The sequence below is a fragment of the Pipistrellus hanaki genome (assembly GCF_964339955.1).
Source record: "Pipistrellus hanaki genome assembly, chromosome: 18".
Taxonomy (NCBI): domain Eukaryota; kingdom Metazoa; phylum Chordata; class Mammalia; order Chiroptera; family Vespertilionidae; genus Pipistrellus; species Pipistrellus hanaki.
The window spans coordinates 3,294,800-3,300,841 of record NC_140520.1 but is presented as its reverse complement, the minus strand read 5'-3'; positions in this window follow the sequence as shown (position 1 = coordinate 3,300,841).

Below are 6,042 nucleotides of genomic sequence, written 5' to 3'. Positions count from 1 at the left end.
GGCAGCGCCAAACTAACCCTAGTGTCACAGAACTAAGCGGGCCGTGTAAATGAGTGAGGTGTCACTCGGTCCGTGGAGGAGGAGCCGCAGCACACGGGATGCCCAGCCCCACTCACAGGTCCCCTCCGGTCCATCCAGCACCGTGCTGCCATGCAAGAATGCTGGGCCAGGGTTACCAGCTCCTCACACTTTTATAAAATCCAAATTTCCATGAGAAACCTCATTTTTAAATACCAGAACCGATTCCAAAACAGTTTAAACACCGCTAGATAAACACTCCTGCAGCTGGGTTTGGCACACAGCTTCCGAGTTGCAATCCCTTTCGTTCCAGAAATTTAAATTATTTCCATCATGGCAGGTGTGTGAGGACAAAGGCCTCCAGACTTGCCAACCTGCAGGCTAGTACAGGAAACGGAGTGAATGGAGCGTAATGACCCTCTCTCTGTTCCAACAAGACTGCCCACAACCCGCTCCGACTGTGTTATACACAACGCAGTTACCTGACCCTGTGTCCATGGGGATGGGCGTCACAGAACACGGTGTCCTCAATACATTCTCACCGGCCTCTACCCAGCAGCCCCTGACCTGCCGTCCTTTAAGTCTGTTTCCTCCTAATCCAGAGTGAGTTGATGGGCAGGTGACGGAAATGAACTCACTGGGGAGCACATGGGTGCCTCCACAGCTTATGGTTTGATGAAGGCCAATACTTAACAATTAAAAACAGTTAATGCCCCAGAGAGCCTACCAGTGATGGAGGGAGGATCTTAACTTTCCCAAAGCAATCACGCACTGAGCTTTATTCCCGGCGTAGCCAAATGGTGGTGCTGATGATAAAATAGCTGAGCGTGTTAAATTGAGGGGCAGTAGTCCCAGAGTGCTTAAATGGTAATCTTAAAGGCTGCATTGTGCTCTTCCTTTATCTCGGCATAGATATATATAGAGAGAGATTATGGGGAAGTTTATTTCTTAGGAAGTGCACTGACTAATGTATTTCTTTTACAGTGTAACCTGGGGGTGGGGAGATGAAAAAAGAAATGTGTATTTTTGCTAGTCGCCTATCTTCTGAGATAAAAAAGCACAATACTGCAGTGGATCCAATAATCCAGTTAGGCGTTCTAGAATAGTATTTAGGTTTGCCGTAGGTCGTGTGTGCTAAGTAAACGTTCCATGATTCACAGTTTTGGAATTTTAACCCATGTTGCAAAAAGCTGTGTTACCGGTCAACAGATTATAATGCTGTGCAGCCCATAGCACAGGCATTAATTAACCAGTCACTAACGTTTGTAAAGCAAATGCAGCGTGCAGAAATCTCCATCCATTTTCTAGCAGACGACATTAAAACAAGCTAAATCATACTGTCGGGGGAAGCAGTCTTGTTTGTACAAAGTGAAGCGTGTTGCCCAACAAGGGCCTGCACTGTTCCGGGAAGGAGCCATTCGCTCACGGCTTTCAGGAGCCAAATGGAGTCCGAGGCCCGTCCAGTCAGACCCCGGAGGGAGCCGGGACGCCCGTTTTCTTTAGAACCGTAGAGCCGGAGGAAGCCTTCCCAGTATCTGTCATTGTTAACCCCCTTGGAGACCCTGAAGCTTTTGAGAATCTAAGAAAAGCTAGACTCTATTCCCAGAAAAAAAAACAAAAAAACCCCACCATGACTCGTGTCCTAACTTCAACACACGGAGCCCCTGCTCTTCTCCCTTCACCCGGGACCGAGGCTCCCGTCTCCCAGCCCCGCGCTGTGGCTGCCGCTCTGTTAGTAAATGCGAGCCGTAGCCAGACAAAAGCACTTGGAGGTCCCTTGATGTACAAAAGATGTCCAGACAGTGTGGATGTTTACATAGCTTAAGTTTCCAGCATTTAAGCCAATTAATGATCGTTTCAACAAACACGGGGCATATCTGGTTTCCCGTAACAGCCTGTCAGCCCTGCTGCCTGGTCTGTGTGTGTGTGTGTGTGTGTGTGTGTGTGTGTGAGATTTATAAAGAGCGATTCTGGTGCTTAGTGCTTGAAACAAAATTTCAGATGTCTTTTGGAACGCTGGATGGGTATGCATACCCGAGTCAGGGGTAGGCAGTAGCGTTGTTCCCCAGGAGTCATTTCTGTGTCATTTGAGAACCTACATCCAGCTGTCCATGGCCAGTCCATGGGGAAAAGCTGGGGAGAACTTGGTGTTGCTTCAGTAGAACCTGGGAGCCTGCTACACGTGCGGATGCCCGGGGGTGGGCCTGGGGACCAGGGGATGTGGGTAATCTCCTGAGAAATGGTGCCTCATTGCCCTCACCAGTTCACTCACAAAAACTGGTTCTTGCCTTTGAGCTAAGGAGAGGTCCTAAGCTCCTGAGACTGGTTTGCCAGGAGGCTTTTCCTAGTCAGAGATATCTAGTTGGGTTCCCGGCCGTGCTGACGACCTCACACGCATGCTGCCTCGCTGAGCTCCACAAGTGAGGCCACCTAACCCCGGGCTGTGCTCTGCCCACTGCCCGTGTTTCGCTGAGCCCAGGCCCTCTGGGGGGGGGGGGGGGGGGGGCGGGGCGGCGGGGAGAGGATGGAAGGCAGGTTCTGATGTGGACTAAATTGGGCTCCAGATAAGGGTCTGGGCAGATTCTTGGACTGGAACAGGTTTAACCCAGCAAGACACCACATTCACCCTACCCCCCACCTCTACCCCCCAGGAGTGGATTATCAAACCTAATCAACAATTCCCCTCAAGCAACAGACTTGCCTTTAATATTTAAGACAGAAACCAAGGTAGCTATTACGGAAAACAAGTTTGAAAGTGTTTCCTTTAAACAATCCGGAGAAGCAAAGCATTAACACGGTAACGTAACTGAGACGACGGGAGAAGCAGCGGGGGTATGGAAGGGGCCCTGGCAGAAGCACCACGGGGGAATGGGGTGGCACGGAGTGCCGGGCGGCTCAGTCCACACCGAGGAGCGGTTGGTCCTGAGAAATTACCGGAAGTGCCCCAACAAGATTGGCCTGATCCCTGGGGAGTCGCTTACTTAATGTGACAAGAGCCCTGCTCACTGACCGCACCGGAGACACCAGGTCCCCTGGGGGAGGGAAGGGTTTGCTGACCGTGAACTTCACCCGCCTGAGCCCCTTGTGGGAATTGCCTGACCCGAAAAACCATTCTGACCAAGGTCACCTCTCCTCCGTGGGCAGTCCATGTCCAAAGACCGGCTGGTGAGGGGTATCAAGACCCGGCCCCTTGTCCCTAATGGAGGGACCTCTGAAGGGTCATCCCAGCGTCAAAGCCCCCAGTAGGACTGGCTGAGCCACAACTCAGCGTTCTCTTCCCCTCGTGTCCTCCCCGCCCTTCATGCTGATCCCAAGGGAGCCCAGTCCCCAGTAAGCCTCCTGCCGCGGTCTCCATCCCCACCCCTCCCTGTTCCTTTGGTCACGGTCAGGTCCCAAAGGAGGGTGCACACACTCCGGGTGTGTTATTTGGTACCAGACTCCCCACAGGGATCTTATGGATGTTCCTTCACTCAGTCACTACGGATCCTGAGAGGGGCAGGAGCTCCTACTTGGCCCATCGGGGAACAAAGGCTCCGGGGCCGGGAAAGGGCCCGAGGCCCCGAGGCCGGGCAGGGCTGACTCAGTGGCACCGCTGGGATTCAAACCATCCGACTGACCTTCAAGTCCACTCCCCCCACTGGCCATCCTGTAGCCAGCACTACGGAAAAACACATCTGGGGAGTCTAGGATGTTAGCCCTCACCAGCCAGTCGCCTCAGTGAGAATCCGCTCATTAGCTAGCTAGCTTTTGAGACTCTCACCAGAAGCAGGACACTGGGGAGAAAAGAGGGGGATGGTTGGAACAAGAAGGAAGTTTTGAGAGCCTTCGTCCTAGCGCCCACATTACAGATGAGGATGAGCCCAGTAGGGCCAGGAGGCTCAGCCCAGCTGACAGGACTGGCTCTGCGGCCTCCACCTGCGCGGCCCTGGGACCAGGGATTGCTCCCTCGGCCCCGGCTGCTCCCTCGGGCTCTCCTCCCTCTCACCTGATCCCCTCCAGTGTCTGGGCACCGAGCTCGCTCACCTGAGCTGCCCCAGATTCCAGCCCTGCCCTCTGTCCCCGGCCCAGGGCTGTCGGCCGGCCTAGTTGCCACAAAAATCCTGTCCTCATACCTCGGAACTGGTTTGGCGGCTGAGGCGAGGCCAGGCCGGAGGGGAGGATGTGGAGTGGCTACACTCAGGCTGTGTCCCGTCTGTCTCTGCGAAGCGCTTACTCAGGAGGCACCCTGAGCTGCTCAGCTGTGGCCAGGGAGTCACCTATCCCGGGCCTGACCGGCCACACCTGCCCGCGTGGGAGAGACACTTCCTGTCCCGGCGCAGACACAGCCCGCCCCAAAGGCCTCGTTCTCCAAACACTGGCCCTCGCCCTCCGCTGTGTGCCCGCCCTCCCGCGCCCTCCTCCCGGCCCACCGGCCCCAGCAGAGCCTCCGGGCCTGTTTGGCTCCGAGCAGACAGGCTGTCCTCGGCGTGACGGGGGGTTTGGGGTGGCGACCACAGCACACAGGCCCTTCTTCATCCCCAGCGAGTCCCCTCCCCTGAGCCCGGTGAGTCAACACCCCGGCCACACACAAGGCTCCCATTCAGGGCTCGCTTTCCTCGGCCGAGCCCGGCTCTTGGCATCTCTCTGCCTCTCGTTCTCTATGTGGGCCTTATTCTCGCCCTGGGAAAGCTCTGCTCCCTGCCCCGGGCCTCCTCCCCCCCCACACACACACCCCCTCATTCCTCAGCCACACCTCTCTGGACACACAGACAGGAGGTGGGACAGCACAGAACTGTGGGACGATCGAGTCCTCATCCACGTGGTTTCCGGCCGCGATGGTCGCTGCTGGCCCTGCAGCCCCCTGAGCTGTGCTGAGAAGGACCCCCCACACCCCCACTTCTGTGCCTGCCCGTCATCAACCGGCATTTTTACTGACTCTTCTCCGGGCAGACTTTCAGGGGGAACACGTCTGGCAGCTGTGACCTCTCAGGGCGGAGCCGGGCAGGACGCCACAGGTGCCCCCAGTGAGCGATGGGTCCCCAAGTGCCTGGAAGCTCAGCGGAGCAGGGAGATTGGTGGGTCTGGAGACACCGGGTTGAATAGACCGAGGGAGAATCATGGATCGGCTGCCTCCTGCACGCCCCACACTGGGGACTGTGCCCTTGACGGGAATCAGTCTTCAGGCTGATACTCTACCCACTGAGCCAGACCAGCTAGGGCACTGGAATGGGGGGTTGGGGACAAATATGTGATACCTTAATCAACAAAGAAATTATAAATAAATAAATAAATAAATAAATAAACAAACCGAGGGAAGGGTACTGACTTGCGTGGACAGAGGTGTGTGTATTCTCTGTGCCCGGGACACGGGATACAAAGGGGGGGCAAGCAGGAAAGGAGGCCAGAACGGGAGCTCTGCCTTCAGCCTCTGAGAGCCTCCGCTCCAGCCCCCGGAGCAGGAGGAAGGGCCAGGACTTACTGCCTTTGGGGAGAGAAAGGCGCATTCCCCTTCTTCCAAAGCTGAGTTGCTGGCGCCCCCTGGTGCTCCTGTCCCTGTAATTCTCTCTGCACCGAGGTGCGGCCCCGCCCCGTCCACTCAGAGGCGCTGGTGTGGGCAGAAACGTGTCCCCTCCTCAGGGGTCCCCTCCCCATGTCGAGGCTCCGCCGCTCCCCCAGCGGCGAAGGAGGGGGCAGAGCCACGGTCCCTGCCTCACACGGGGCTGGGGTCCAGACCAGGGACAGGGAACCCACAGCACATGCAACAGGGTTGCTGTGAGCCTTAAGTGAGCAAACAGACTCCGGACTGGTGAGGGCAGAAGCAAGCCCTCCGCAGGTGACAGCAGTCACAGCTGTGTAACCGCTGGAGCAGTGACAGGCACGGCAGGTGCTCAGAGCTGTTGGTTAAACGGGTCAGGAGGAGCCCATGGCGTTCATTCCTTTGTTCATTCATTCGCCCATGTGATTGCTTCAGAGATGTCTTGCTCCTCCTACACTAAGGTGACCAGACGTCCCGCTTTTGACGGGACAGTCCCGATTTTTAACAAT